Source organism: Lissotriton helveticus, chromosome 7 (assembly GCF_964261635.1).
Source record: "Lissotriton helveticus chromosome 7, aLisHel1.1, whole genome shotgun sequence".
Classification (NCBI taxonomy): domain Eukaryota; kingdom Metazoa; phylum Chordata; class Amphibia; order Caudata; family Salamandridae; genus Lissotriton; species Lissotriton helveticus.
The window spans coordinates 1589210927-1589226671 of NC_136068.1; the positions used below are offsets into that span (position 1 = coordinate 1589210927).

At 44.3% G+C, this 15745-nt stretch overlaps 1 long non-coding RNA gene across 3 annotated transcripts in view; it reads right to left on the reverse strand.

Annotated features, from left to right (window-relative positions):
* The window catches only part of LOC144767559 (uncharacterized), a 358110-nt gene that overhangs the window by 54799 nt on the left and 287566 nt on the right, over window positions 1–15745 (reverse strand). For all 3 annotated transcript variants that reach the window (XR_013598259.1, XR_013598258.1, XR_013598257.1), the window contains one exon: window positions 6097–6277. This is a non-coding gene — a long non-coding RNA (uncharacterized LOC144767559). The remainder of the gene's footprint in view (window positions 1–6096; window positions 6278–15745) is intronic.

Consider the following 15745-nt stretch of genomic DNA (forward strand, 5'->3'; position numbering starts at 1 on the left):
GCTGGGCAGGCCTGGTGTCAGATTACTTTGTGTGTGTTGTAGGCAAAGCCCTATGACGTGTAAGTGGGGCTGAGTACAGCCCCTCCCAAGTCATCCTGCCAGGATGGCCCATTCGGACCACACTTAAGCCCGTTTTGTCTCACTGTGTTGAAGCATAACACAAACCCCCAGAGCAGAGCTGATCATCAGAGTCATGATATCCAGGACACTGGAAAAAGGCACAGTTGGTTGAGACAAGAAAATGGCATCTTTCTGACAGTGACATTTTCAAAATTGTGAATTAAAATCCGACTTCACCATTAAAGAAGATTTTAAATTAAAATTAATTTGAATTTCTATGTGCTCCCAACCTAAAGTTAGCACTTTTTAAATGTAATAAAGTAACTCAGTGATAGTCAATGGGATAGATAGGCCTTATAACAGTGAAAAAGAACTTTAGGAGCTTTTTTCTGCCAGGACAAGTAAATGTTAAGTGCACGTCCTACTTTTTAAATATAATGTACTCTTCCCTATGAGCCTTCTGGCCTACCTTAGCGGTGCCTTAGACGTATTAAAAAGGTAGGTTTAGGCTTGGGAAAAGGTTTATTTTGCCAGGTTGAAATGGCAGTTTTAAAACTGCACACACAGATTGCAGTAGCAGGCATGTTGCATGTTTTAAAATGCCACTTTAGTGGGTGGCACAATAAGTGCTGCTGCCCACTAGTAGCATTTAACCCCTTGCCTGCGGGGCTAATTCCCCCGCTGTGCTGGGGAGCGGTGCGCTCACAGCGCCCCGGTGCTCATGACGAGCTGAGCTCGTCATGAGCCACGGTGGCCATGTGCTCATGACGAGCTGAGCTCGTCATGGCCACACCCGTTTCTTCAGAACGTTCAGCACAGTGGGGGAATTAGCCCCGCGTGCGTGGGTTCCGACCGTTATGACGAGCTCAGCTCGTCATGAGCACACGGCCACCGTGGCTCAGCATGGGAGGGGTTAATTGACATGCCCTGGGCACATTAAGTACCATTTACTAAGAACTTACATATAAATTAAAGGCACCAACCAGGAATGTGCCAATTGTACCACGCTGTAGAGAGAGAGAGAGCACAAGCACTTTACCATTGGTTTGCAGGGAAAAATGCCCAGTCTTAATGTCAACAAAAATGGGTTCAGCAACAGAAGGCAAAAATCTTGGTGTGACCTCAATAAAAGGGCCAGGTCCAACAGCAGAAAATTCAAAATCACCTAGAAGGAGAAACATTCCTGGAAGGGGTAGTAAAGGACACAACATAGTGAAGCTGCACTCAACATGTACTTTCCCTACTCCACCCAGTCCTGTGCAACTACTTATTGTTTTATCAACTGGTGGGCATTCCTTGAAGGGGGATAGATAGAAGTCACATTGCTCCTGCAACTATTGTGAAGCTTTGACAAGTTACATAGGTTAATAGTCTTGACCATATCAGAGTTGTCAGGGTTACAAAGATTCGGGAAATAAACAAATTGATGCATGCACTCTAGTAGAAGCATTAGATGAATGTCAACTATCCCACTTAGATATGGCTTGGACCCTAGCCGAAGTTTATTTATTTATTTATAAAGCGCAAGCTAATACGTCTAGGCGCTGGATAACCTGTGGTTAAAAACAAAAACTAACGGCACTCAATCCTCGCATCTATGGAAGATGAGCTACCGGGAAAGTAGCCAGGTCTTAAAGGCCTTTCTAAAAAAAAAAGCAAGTCAGAGGCGTTTTTTTTAATCGGTGTGAAGACGGTTCCATAATTAGTGGTGGTAACAAAATTCGAGTTCAGGGTCAATTACAAATGCTGCAACAAGAGAATGTTTAATTAAAAGAGGAATTAGAGCACTATTGCCGTAGAGAGATCCCACACCATTTAAGTTTACAGTGAATATCAAATTCCATCCCATCCCCCCAGCCACTGTTACTACCAGCATTTTCACACGATACATCACGTGGGGCAGGACGGCAACATCATGTTACTTCTGAAGTTACTGATACTACAGAAGGCCAGTCTTTGAATATATTGGAGACACATCCAGCATCAGTCCGTTTGGCTCCTCAGGAAAGTTTTAATGGCAATATTTCCAAGTTTTCCATTTTCAAAACTAGTTGAGCTAGAACAAAGACTTAGCGAGTGTAATGGGAAGGGTTCAAATTCAATGCTAGGCTTGTGATTGATAGACAGGAAAAGAAACCAAATTATAACAAACGCCTTGATAAGCTGGAACCAATGCCAGTTGGGAGCATTAGATGATCTCTGTCCAAAGAAGATATGAGCAGAAGAATAAATCTTTGCCCTTACTGAGGCAAGTGCAGGCATTTTGCACAGGACTGTGCAGCAAAACCAAAATTACCAAAGCCAGATGCCTCAACCCAAGAAATGTCCCTAAGAATATGGAAAAATGAGACCATTTTGCCAAGTGTCACACATTACTTGGTTTACATAGTATAAGAAACACAGCGTCTTTCTGTTCTGAAACACTTGACCATTCAAGTACCTTTGATACTGTCTCAGCAGTGAAGTAAGGGTTTAAAAGTCATGTTTGACTTAAGGGTTCCTGGGAATTTCTTAGAGATCTCCTTGACAAAAACCATAGAAATTCTTTGAATAATAAAGAAGGTACTCGAGCCAGTTAAGAGCAGTGGACTACATTGAATTTGGAGCTAATTATCTTTGACATTATTGTCTTTCATTTGTTTGGAGCTATCATAGGTGTTTCCAGGCTTCACAATCCTAGCATACACTAGCAAAAGGGTAATATTTCAGTAGGTTCCCCCTTTTGTGGTTGGTCTTGTTATCAAGTACCCCCTGAACTGATATCTTCCCTCATTTGTTCAAGGACTAACAGCTTCTCACAGTTTTATCTGGCATTCAACCTCGCTGGTGTTGTCCCCTCTCTTCTTAGTCCTTTGGAAGAGTGAAGAACTCTGGATGTGGATTGACTATTGCGCCTTTAACTGAGTTATGACAAGAACCCAATAACCACTACCATTGACAAAGGTTTTACTGGACCAGGTTAGAAACTTCACAGCTTATACAAAATTGGACCTCTGCGAGGCATATCACCTTATTAGAGTTCAAGAGGGAGACAAGTGGAAGACTGCATTTTATACAAAATAAAGGGCCATATGTATCAAAATCCTCATTTGCGATTCTCAAATAGCAATTTTTTGCGAATCGCTATTTGAGAATCGCAAAATGCTATGTATGTAGGATTTGCAATACATTTTGCGAATCCTACATGTTCCTTAATTGGGAATCTCAAATTGTGATTCACAATTAAGGAATACCTCCCCATAATAAGGGCATGTATGTGCTACACATTGTACTTTGAAAAATGCAAAAAAGAGCATTTTTCAAAGAAATCGCAAATTACCACCAACTTGAAGTTGGTAGTAAGTTGTGATTCCTTAAGGCCAAATTGCACTTTTTTTGGTGCTTCTTACATTGCATTTAAGAAATCGCAAAATGTGCGATTCCTTAAATGCAATCGCAAAATAAGGAATTGCAAATTTAGCGATTCCTTTTTTTGCACGCAGATTTGCCTCAAACATACCACTAAGAAAAATGGCAGATCGCATTTTTGCTTGATACATATGGCCCATAGTGTCTACGAGTACTGTGTTATGCCTTTCAGACCCTGCAATGCAATATTCCAATTTTTATTTATGAATGAGATTCTACGAGAGTTCTTAAAAGTATGTGTAGTAGTCTACAATTAGTACATTTTAATCTACTCTCAGAACGAGCAAGAACACATCAAAAAGGTCCAAGCAGTTCTCCATCACTTTAGTGAAAACCACTTGTACACTAAATTGGAGAAATTATCCTTCCATTTCATGACAGTGGAAATTTTGGGATCCTATGTCACCCCAGAGGAAATGAGAATGGATAATTGGAAAGGAGAAGCTATTCTCAATTGTCCAGTTCCAAGAAATGTCAAGGAACTCCAGAACTTCCTGGATATTGCAAACTAATATTTGTGTTTCATCAAACATTTCTTGGTCTGAGGACTCTGATAAGTTTTTGCAGGCTTCAAAAAGTTTCACCAGTGCACCCAGAACCAGCTCTTACTTTCCTGGTTGAGGCAGATGCCTCTCAAAGGGCTGGGTGGGAAGAACAGGGGGAATCCTATCCCAAAGAAACCCAGAATCTGGACAAATGTACCCCACAGCCTTCTTTTCTAAGACATTGCTCCCTATGGAAGAAAATGATATCATCACCAAAAGGATGCCATTGGCCATTAAATTAGCATCTCAAGAATGGCAGCAATATTTGCTGGGAGCATGACACACTGTAACAATATACTAGATTTTTTTACAGTGAATTTGATGTTGTTATCACTTTCCAACCCTGTACAAAAAATGCCAAAGCAGACGCCCCATCCAGGTTAAAATCCACAGAAAATTCAAACACAAAAAAAACCTCCTAAAATCATCTTGGTGGATTGAACGTTTGCAACAATAGATTTCGATACTTTTACACCCAATTGACAGGTGAGATAAGCAAATTAGATTCAAGAGATTAGCACAAAAAGAAGAGCACAGTATTAAAGACAGGCTGTTGCTGAAAGACAAAATGATTTATGTTCCTACTCAAGAGTTATAACAATGTTCTGCTTAGTGCCGACACAGTACTGCCAAAGCCGTGCATGGTCCACCGCCAAATTACGAGTTCAACTCCTGTCTGGCAGACTTTTCTTTTGCCGTTCCCACGGCGGTGCCCTGAAAACCAGCAACGCAATGGGGACCCAAAAGCAGTTCAAGCACGGCATCAACTGTGAAGTTCAGGCTGTGCTAGAACTTGGGGTGCATTCAGAAAGGGAGGCACATGTTGGACCTGATAGGCCCCCTTTGTTTCTCCATAGCCAGCCTTTCCATAGCAGGCTTACCGACATGAAAAGGCTTGCGGTGGGGATACTCATAATATGCTATGGACCGCGGTGGTCCCATCGTGCCTACTGGATTGCCCTTTAGGGAACGAACGGCGGTTCCCTGGTGCAGCCGGATCAGCTGTCTGAATGGCCACAGCGAGTCTGGCGGAATCAGGCCCTAATTTTAGCAGAATTTGCTAATAACAATTGTTCTCATGCAAGTACAGAGATAGCCGATTTCTTTTGTCTCACAGTAATGCATCTCAAAAACATTTAATCAAATTGGAAAAAGGACTGCAGTAAGCTTTTAGCAGTTAGAGAGCATCACAAAAACGTAACATTCAACAAAGGTGTACGTGCTGACTGCGCTGTGCTGTCTTTCTGTTTTTGTTGTTGTACATTAACAAAAATGCAATAGAGAAATATTAACAAAAACATTCAACAAAAGGTTATTTAACAATTATTTCAAACTGAAGAAAAAAACAAAGAAGCCACTGATTGTTATGCATCAAAAGTACCTTCATATATGGAAGGAGACCAAGTATGATTAGCAACAAAGAATCTGAGACTGGGAGGTTCCCAAACACTTTGCCTAACGTTATCGGGATCCTTCCGTTCATGATTTTGCATACCTTATAAGTGTTTAGCTCCAATTGCCTGAAGACTAAAAGTGCTCCTGCTTCTTCATAAAGCCTTGTACAAAAGATACCAGATCCACCATCCCCCCCAAGTCTCCCATTCAGATCGGTCAAAATTTGGTATTTGAAGTAAAAGCAATACTTGATGCCAAGGGAAATAAAATAAAGCTCTTCTATCTTGTGGATTGGAAAGGCTACAGGCCGGAAGATCAATCATGGAAATCTGCGGGTCATATACATGGCCAAAGGCTGGTGAGATCCTTTTACTTTAAAAAAAAACACAGACACAGACGAGTATTTAACCTTTGGGATGGGGCACTGTCGCAAAGGTCAAAATATTCGGTTGCGATATAGGCATGCTACTACAAAATGCTATATTTGTCCTCACAACCACAAGGTATCAGTCTCCATTGATGTGCCAGAATGATTTGCACTTCCAGGATCTTTAGGATCACAAATCAGTTTTTCCTTTAAATTACTCCCGGGAATCCTTGGCCCATGGCATTTTCAAAGACACGTGATTTTGCACCAATGTGAGCATATGGCTAAGGGAAATATCAGAATATTTCAAACAGAAGTTACCCAAGTCTTGAGGCGCGATGGCCATTTTTTGCTCATCTATTTTATATAAGCCGAACCCTGGCTCATGCAGACGCTTGGCTTTCCAGCTCTCCAAAAGGAAGGTCGATTCTTGTCCCGACAAGATTCTTCTGGCAACCACTGCATAATGAAGCTTCATCGTGTGGCTGCACCGATACAGTTACTGAAAAAGAAGAATGAAAAGGTTAGTCATGTTATTTTGACTTAGAAAAGGCAGAAGAAGTTAAAAGAAATGTGTAAAAGGGGAGCTGCTATTAGAAGTATTGCAAGTCAAGGACTTCAAAAGATTGCAGAGCTCTAACCAATCCCCACTGGGAATTGGGTGAAGCGAATAGAACATTGTACTTAACCTCTTCCATTCGCGCGACGGCCGGGAGCCATCATGCATCATGGTGAGCGTGTGCACAGGACGGCCCCTGGCTGTCCGAATCCTCGCCCACTAGTGGAAACGCCGGCACAGCACGGAAATTCCGCGCACATGGAAGGGGTTAAAGCATTCAGTCAAAGTAGTATTTGATTGGCGGCAAATTAAAAATCACCCAGAAGAAGAATGATTCCTAGAAGAGTGAAGCTTCACTAAACAGTTACATTCCCTAGATACCCCATGCTCCTGCCTGGTGCACACACTTATTATTTAATCAATTGGTAGGCGTACTTTGAAAGGGGATAGGTAGGATTCACACAGGTCTAGCAACTCTTTGAAAGCTTTTACAAGTTACATAGGTTAGCATTTTTGAGATGATCCTACAAGCATTCTCGAAGAAGCCTCATTTGACCGTGAGATGTGCTATAATGAATATGCAAGACAATATGGATCGTAGGTGGGCCAAAATCCTGAGAGCAGTTCACAAGGGAATTTTCTGAAGAGGAAATCACTTCTGAAAAATGGTAGTTACTTTCTCCTCCATAGAATACATTTCTCCTCACTCGTTATTAAACATAGGCTCTGGGTAACTGAGAATCTGCACAGTAATTATGGTGGATTTCTGCAAGCTGACTTGAGGCCTGATTTATTTCTCGGCACAACGGTGAAGGATATCCCATCCGCTGAAATATATATCATATTATATCCTATGGGATTTATATTTTGGCAGACTGGATATCCATCACCGTTGTGTGGAGTAACCTGTCCGCCGATATCTAAATCCGGCCCTCGGGCACCATGATGACAATGTAGTACAATAGTGAAATTAAAATCTTGGCGTGTACTGTCTGATGAATGGGCTTTTATTAAACAATTGTTCAGAAGCAGATTTCTGTTTTTTTTTTTTGTAAATCTTTTTTTTAACATGCTCAGAATTCAACAATTCAAGTAGGTATTTAGTACAGTATATTACAAGTCGCATTCTATTCAGTTTGCCCTTTCTTAGACAGTACACACATGAAGCTTCAGTCCAGAAGCAGATTTCTTGTTTGCAAAGGTGTGCTGCCATTACTGACATACTTAGTTACTTACTGCCCACTGTGCTGACTGGTAAGTAGGGCAGCAAAAAAGGACCTCCAATTCTGTCTGTCAAGGGCAAGTTTCTGTACAGGGCCTCAGGGTCTTCATTTCTGTACTGACATGAACTCTCAGTGATAATTTACCTTCTTTAGAGCTGTGTGATAAGCTCTCAGTGATTTTTGGTGAGAAAATCTCTAACCTGCCCTCTCCTGTCAAACCGCCTAATTGGAAATTATAAATTCGAAGAATTGAGGCAAGAGAAGTAAGAAAGAAAAAAAAGCCATGAAAGGGCATACTGCCCAACATGGATTAAATATAGCAAAATGTTTTGAAAAAATCACAATTCAGTATGTGCTCTTAGCTGGTTAACTGTCTTTAGTCCATCAGCATATAGGCATAGTATGTTACAACGGCTGCCATCAGAGGACAACCAACATTTTCCCCGAGGTAAATTCGTGACATCGAAGTCAAGCGCCGCCTCATATACGTTCCAATTTCCTAGAAGTCCATGCGCAGCTGCACAGGCCTTAATCCCAATGCCAGAACAGTCCAACTCGTGAGCCACTAAGGGACTCATCAGTTGATCATAATCCGGGGAAGGAGATGCCGTACTTGACAGGCATAAATCCAAAGACCATTCAAATGAACAATCCAGGCAATGAAACACAGGCTGAACGCATGTAAAGTATGAGAACCGGAAAGATAATCCATAAGCTACACTCAAAGTCGCCAGTGGTAGCATTCCATAGAATTCAAGCATCCGGTTGCGATGGTTGAGCAGCCGAGGCAGGCTGTCTCATGACACAGATAGTGCAGCCATTGCGGAGTAAGCAAAGCAACAGCAGTACACCGGCAGCCGAGGAGAGAATTAAAGGTAACCCACTGGAAAAAATAGAATGAAAAATGCCGGTATCACACCAAATATAATTTGTAAAGGGGTCACAAGGCCGGAGCTAACAGCCTTAAAAAAGAGCGACACGCCACTTGTCGAAGAGGCATTGAATATGGGATGAATCAAGGCACCGAAATGAAGTGGGACTATTTAAAAGGGCATGCACATCTGAACGGGTGTTAGCCACGTGAAGGACAAATGTTTCACAAGAGGAAGTAAGGGGAACTTCTGTTTGGGACAATAGAACCCTTATTCTGCTCATCTTGTAGAACTCTGCTGTCAAGGTCGGAATGGAAGGCCAGATTGAGACATCGAGTCTCCCATGCGGGGGTGGGAAAAGCAAATCTTTGCAGCAAACTACACGTTGGGAGACAGTTACAATGTACGGAATGCCGGGTTGCATCCCACAGCACGCTTCATTATTTAAAAGTAAATAACTACTGTTAGCTAATAATGTAATGGCCGGTGTTATTGCCGGTACTGGAGTACCCTTTAAAATGCAGGCTAAATTAGGGGCTTCAGTATTACACGCGCCATGTAATTGTATATTGGTGCAGAATAGAGAGTGATCAGGTGTGGAAACGCATTTCTCCCCTTTCAAATAAACTTCTTTACCATCTCGCATGCACCTATATGTAAATGCCAGAGACCAAACTTCATGGAGAAAAGCACTACCCAATGGTTCATATCTGCCTAGGGCATAATGCTTCATACAATAATTAAATTTAAACAATGGGAAAGGCAGTGTTATTAACTCATGAATAAGCCATACAGCAGAATTATATTCAGCTACAGAAAATGGTAAGGGTTCCAACTTTTCTATATGCAGAAGGGAATATGTTGCATCCTTCATGGACATGAACTGTTGCTTTTCAGTTAAATTAAATGGTAAAAATAAAGATGAGATATTCATGTAGTCCCAGTGAATTTTACCAGATTTTAACGTTTGCAAAGTCCAAGCATATTGCATTATCGAGTGCAATTGATTTTGACCATGGAACAAAACAGAAACATCATCTTGCACAATATCCACAACAGATGAAACGATATTATCTAAAGTGTAAATCCTGGAAGAAAGGGTATTCATGCTATTATCAACAACTGCAAGCACTTTTTCTAAATTAGCTTGATCAATAGCCCTTAATCTAGAAGCAACATCAATTTGAGACAATTTCCAAACTTTGTGGCAAATAGCGTGAATCCATCTTTTGGACCTGCTTCCTACAGGGCCATTTACAAAGTCATTCAAATCAACATCATCATACAATTGTGATAAGTGTTGCTTGTAAGAAAGTAGCTCTATATATACAGGACCAAAGTAAGGTACAGTGTGTATAGAGTCCCCAGTCTCCAGAGGTATAACAGAGGCTAAAGTCAGATATGGCCTTACTCTCTAAAGTGGTAGCTTGGTCGAGCAGTAAGCAGTATCAGAGGACAGTGTAAAGCATTTGCTGTACACACTCAGTCAGCAAAAGGATTCACACATAAGAACTGAACTCTAGGCCAATTGTTTTTATATCAAAAGATATAATCGTTTTATTTTAAAACCAACAGGTATCAAAATATACTTTTCTCAATATGAGTGACTTTAGGTAATTACTTTGCAGAAAGGCAATAGACTCTGTAAGTACCATAGCTACAGTGGTTACAATAGGCAACAAAGTTCTAAACACAATTTAACATTGAGCTCAATGGGTTTTTCTACATAAATGCAGTTGATGACTTTAAGGATTACTTTTCTAACCACAGGGCTGGATCCTGGATTCAGTCCTGGGACCTAAGCTCTAAACAGTTAAGTAAAAGCGTATTGGTTACAGTTGTGATTTTTAAACAATATAAATGTATTTTCAAAGTTGACACTTAGAAACTTTTCAGTGAAAAACTAGCAATGTTATCCTATGGAAGGAAATTCAAGTCACAGGTAAAGTAGGTTCTCGTTACTTTTGTAATCCAGTACTGGACTCCTAGGTTCAGCACTGGGACCTCTACCTAAGAAAGGTAAGTAATGAAGTTTTAGAATTTGGTACGATTTTTAAGGAATACTTCTAGTTTGCAAAAATTGACATAGAAGAAATTTCAGAGAAAAATAGTCAATGGTTTCCTATGGAAGAAAATTCAAGTTACTGGTAAGTACAGTTAGGATTACTTTTGCAGTTCATGACTGGGCTAAAAGGTACAGTACTGACTTGTCTCCTGATCACAGGTGAGTATTTCAGGATTCGTTATTCGGCTGATTTTAGATGAATATTTTAAAGTTTCAAAACTCCACGCTTACAAGAAATTTCAGTGAAAACCAGTCAATGTTAGCCTATGGAAGGAAAGTGAGTTATCAGCTTTCAGGTGAGTACTCGACTGGTGGAGTTAAGGTTCTGAGCATATACCCAGGGGTCTCACAGGGTCGGAAAGGTACAGTTGTTACACCCTCAGCGGCACAGGGGCAGCCGGGTGCAGAGAGAGTAGGCCCAACACAATCCAATGGAGGGTAGGGGGCCTTTGGTTAGTGGCTGCAAGCAGGCAGGCCACACGGCTGTGGAAGCTGAGCTCCTGGTCACTTACTCAGGGCAAGTGGGGAAGTAGAGTAGGGTAGTAGTTGCACTTCCAACGGCACTCGGGCGGCTGGGTGCAGGGTGCTTTTAAACCGTCGGGCGCTCAATGTTATCCAATGGGAAAGTTAAAAAGTGAACTAAGGCTGCAGGCTCGGGGGTGGAGATTCTTCAAATGCGACCACCCCTTCGAGAGGTAAGTTGGGATCTTGGAGAAGAGATAGGTACCCCAAAGGAGGGCACAGGGGGCAGTGGGGTGCCGGGTGCAGGGGTGTCTTTTGGTGTCGGGAAATCTTCCCGTCGACTGGTCGCGGTTGGAGGGGTCCCTGGTTCTGAGGCTGCAGACGCCGTCTGGGTCGTCAAGGAGGGTCTTTGGGCACTGGACTTCGGGTCCCAGTTGCCAGGGAGACGTCCTTGTGGTCTTGGATTACTCAGGCACAGGCCAGGTTTGGCGGGTGCAAAGTGGGCCGGATTTGCGGTTCCTGGCTGGCACCAAGTGTTTTGCTGTTGGAGCAGAACCACTGCTCATGGAGTCCCAGTCTTTTGGAAGGTTCAAGGCAGGCAGGTCCTCCGGGGTTGTCGAGGCTGCTGTCCGTTGGAGACACTGGAGTTTCGCAGGAGCAGGTTCCAGGATCAACAGGCCTGGAGTGTTCTGCGACCAATTCAGTGGGTGTCGTCTTTTCGTTAGCAGCTGCACGGCAGGTCTTCGTGTTTCTTGGTCTTCTTGTTGTTGCAAATCGGGATCTGAGGAAGGAAGGTACAGGGTGCCCCTAAATACTAAATTTAGGGGTGTTACAGGTAGGGCAAGGGCAGGGACCAATGGGTCCCTGTCCTGGGGTGGGTACACCCCCTAGCCTGCTCCTCTCCTGTGGGATGGGGGCAGGAGCCTAGCTGTGATTGGGCAGGGCTCCCCATCTTCAAGATGGCCGGGGCCCGGGGTCGTGCTTCACCTCATCTCCCCCACCTGAGGGGTGCAGTTGGCACAGGTTGGCACTCCCCCTTCCTGACGTAGGGTTTCCCGCCAGTCTTTCTGCCAGAGTGGGGGTCAGAACCGGTGGGGGCCAGTTGCTGAGTACAGCAAATGGTCTGGAGAAGCTCACAAGAGTGGAATGCCTTTGAAGCTTCCCCTGCCCATCCTGGAGGCGGAGGCTTGGCACCTCATCCCAGGATGTGCATTGCTGCAGGCCCAGGAGAGCAAGGGCTCTCCACTCAGGGGTCCAGCAACATGTCTGCGGTGTGGCAGCCTAGGTAGCGCCTCAGACAAGATGTGGATTGTAGGTTAGGTTTCAGGGAACATCTCTAAGATGCCCTCTGTATTGCATTTTACATTAAATCCCACACTGGAATCAGTGTGAGTTTAATGTGCTGAGAAGTTTGATATCTAACTTGTCAGTCTTCAGTGTAGCCACTATGGTGCTGTGGAGTTTGTAATAACAACCACCAAGCACCACATACTCTTAAGGGCATCACTGCACTTACAGTGCCCAGAAATGGCCCTGGGTACTGTAGGGGCACAGGGCTCATGCACCTGTGCCCACACCACTGGCATAGGGCACCCAGCTAGAGGGTGACTGATGTATGCCAGGGCAGGGGGTTTTGTGGGCATGTCGACTCTTTGTTTGGTTCTGTACTTAGACACTCAGCCTGCAAAAGCAGTGGTTAGGTGTCAGGGTACAGGGCCCCTAAGGGTGGCATAATAAGTGCTGCAGCCCTTATGGGTCTTCTCTGGGTGGCCTGAGATGCCAATTGGGTTTTAGTTTCAACACAGTTTTCAGAGAAGGCACACAGACCCTGGGCACCTGGTTGGCAGGAGCCATGGGGACACTCAGTTAACGCACATCAGCAGTTCAGAAAAAAGTGGGGGCATACCAATGCAAGAAAGATGGCACTTTCTCACATTGCTTAACTGATGCGAAGGTGGAATGTTTTAGCCAATTTTGACATGATTTTCCCACTGAATACATAAAGCTATCGCCCCTACCCCACTTAACTATTCTCGACGCAGGTGGGCAAGATTCACCCTGCAAGAGTTTAATAAGGCTCTTACTGCGGAAGGGCCCCCAGGAGGTAATGACGTGGCGACAGCAAATAAATTGCTCAATGACCGCATCACGGCTGCTCTGGACTGCACAGCCCCACTGGGTCGGCCAACAAAAGGTGTCCACAGACAAAAAACAGCTCCCTGGTTTAGCGAGGCGCTGCGCTGAGCCAAAAGAGACTGCAAACGTGCAGAAAGACAGTGGAGAGTGGCATATGATGACCGGATGAAAGAGGCCTATCTCGCAAAGAGACGCACCTATCACAATAAGATCCGGACAGAGAAGGCCACATACTATGCTGACAGAATCCAAGTGGCAGAGAACTCTGCCAGGGAACTGTTCAGCATATATAAATCCCTGGCCACCCCAAAAAACTCCACTCAAGATGAAGAGCACTCAGTAGCAGCATGCAATCGGATTGCCAACTACTTCGGGGATAAAGTGTCTAAGATTTACTCTGCTTTTCCCGATACACCTCGAGCAGCGGAAGTGGCAGCGGACTCTTCAAGAAATGAAGCCGATCAAAATCTGTTACTCAATTTTACCACCCCTTCATCGGTGGATTTAGTTAAAATATGCAGATCTGTCAAATCCTGCTCTCCTCGAGATCCCGCCTCCCCAAAAAGGTTGGGAGACAGTCTGGAAACACTCGAACCCTATATTAGACACCTGCTGGATATCTCCTTCCGCTCCAGTTCCATACCAGAGGACTGGAAACAGGCTGTGGTGCTTCCCCTCCGCAAGAAGCCCAACATTAGTTGTGAGAAGCTAGACAACCTTCGCCCCATCTCCCTGCTGCCTTATTTCTCTAAGGTAGCGGAGAAGGTGGTAAATAAACAGCTAATGAAATTTGTGGAGGAAAGCAACCTTCTTCATCCTACACAATTCGGGTTTCGGCCCCATCACTCCACGGAGTCTGCCCTTCTCAGGGCTACCGAAACCCTCAGGCAAGGTGCTGATGAGGGACAAACCATGGCCTTAATCCTCTTAGACCTCAGCGCGGCGTTCGACACTGTAGCACACTCCATCTTGCTACAGTGTCTAAACAAAGGTGGGGTGAGAGGGGCAGCGCTGAAATGGATTCATTCATTTCTTACAGGCCGAGGCTTCCAAGTAAGGCAAGGTGATCATTACTCGGAGCGAATATCTTTAGATCAGGGGGTGCCGCAGGGCTCGTCCCTGAGTCCGACACTCTTTAACCTTTATGTTGCCCCGATTGCCACCTTAGTAGAGAGTTACGGCCTTCGAATGGTGTCTTATGCCGACGACACGCAGTTGGTCATCTCCCTGTCGCGTGCGCCCGGTCCCTCGGCGGACATTTTCAGAGCTTGCATGCAAGACCTTGCTGCCTGGATGTCCGCCAATTGCCTCAAGCTCAACGGAGGCAAGACCGAGGTGCTGGTAGTGGGGGGAGGGCAATCGGCGTGGACGTCGGCATGGTGGCCGCCTTGTTTAGGTCCAACACCCACCCCTTGCCAGAAAGCAAAGAACTTGGGCATCTGGTTTGATTCCGACCTTACCTTTGGCCCCCAGATCAATCAGGTGGTTGGATCATGCTTTGGGACTCTCAAAAGTCTTAGGAAGGTATTGAAGTTCTTACCTGTCAGAGCTCGTCAAACCCTGGTACATGCACTAGTCACGTCAAAGATGGACTATGGCAATCTTCTCTACTTAGGGACCCTGGAGAAGAATCTGAGCCGCCTACAGGTTTTACAGAATGCCACTGCCCGACTAGTGCTCAGACTACCCAGAAGAGCTGCATCCATAGCGGCCCTCCGGTCTTTGCACTGGCTCCCGATCAGAAGCAGGGTAGAATTCAAGGCATTATGTACGTGCCACCGGATTATCAATGGGAGGTCTCCTCTCCCGTTGAAAGGACTGCTGACTCCCTATGAGCCGTCCCGCTCCCTGAGATCTTCCGGCTCAGGACTCCTAGTCATTCCTAAGGTGTCCAGAGCTCGGATGGGCGGAAGATCCTTTAGGCACCTTGCAGCTTCTAGATGGAATAAGTTACACACGGCGTTGCGATTAGAACCATCAGAACCACTCTTTAGAGTCAAGCTTAAAACTGTACTATTCGCACAGTAAGTTGTTCCGCATGTGTAAGCTCCAGTAAATATCAGCTCTTCAGCGCGGGGACACGCCGCTGTGCGTCACCAAGCGCTTTACAAAACCCCCTAAAAAAAATGAAATGAATAGGTAGTAACAGAATGGGAATTATCAAAACGGGGGTCCACCCTAACCTGTGTATAGCCCGGGGCCAGACCCAGAAAACGATGTTGACATGAGTCAGAACTTTTTTGCCAAAGCAACCAACCTTGGGGATCCAAGTTGGAAATATTAAAGGAGGTATTAGTAAGTAGGGACTGTAATTCATCAATGTGATTGTCCCAAGTAGGGTAAGCACCTAGATCAGGAATGGCAGGGGCATTCAATTTTTTAGTAGCCAATCATAAGCAAGTGGTGTCAAAAATAGTCAAATTTAAAAACAACATGTGAGTCGGGAAAAGGCACTCCCGATGTATGGCCTCAGTGCCTTGTACCTGCCGGGGTTTAGAACCCCAAACAGATTTAAGATCAATGGTATCTTTCCACAGCTCATAACCACTTATAGCTAATTGATCCATAAAGGATTTTGAGTATAATAATTTTGAGTGAGTGAGTCTAACTTTGGAAGATGATTTTGTAGCCGTTTTAAAATAAAAGGCTTTAG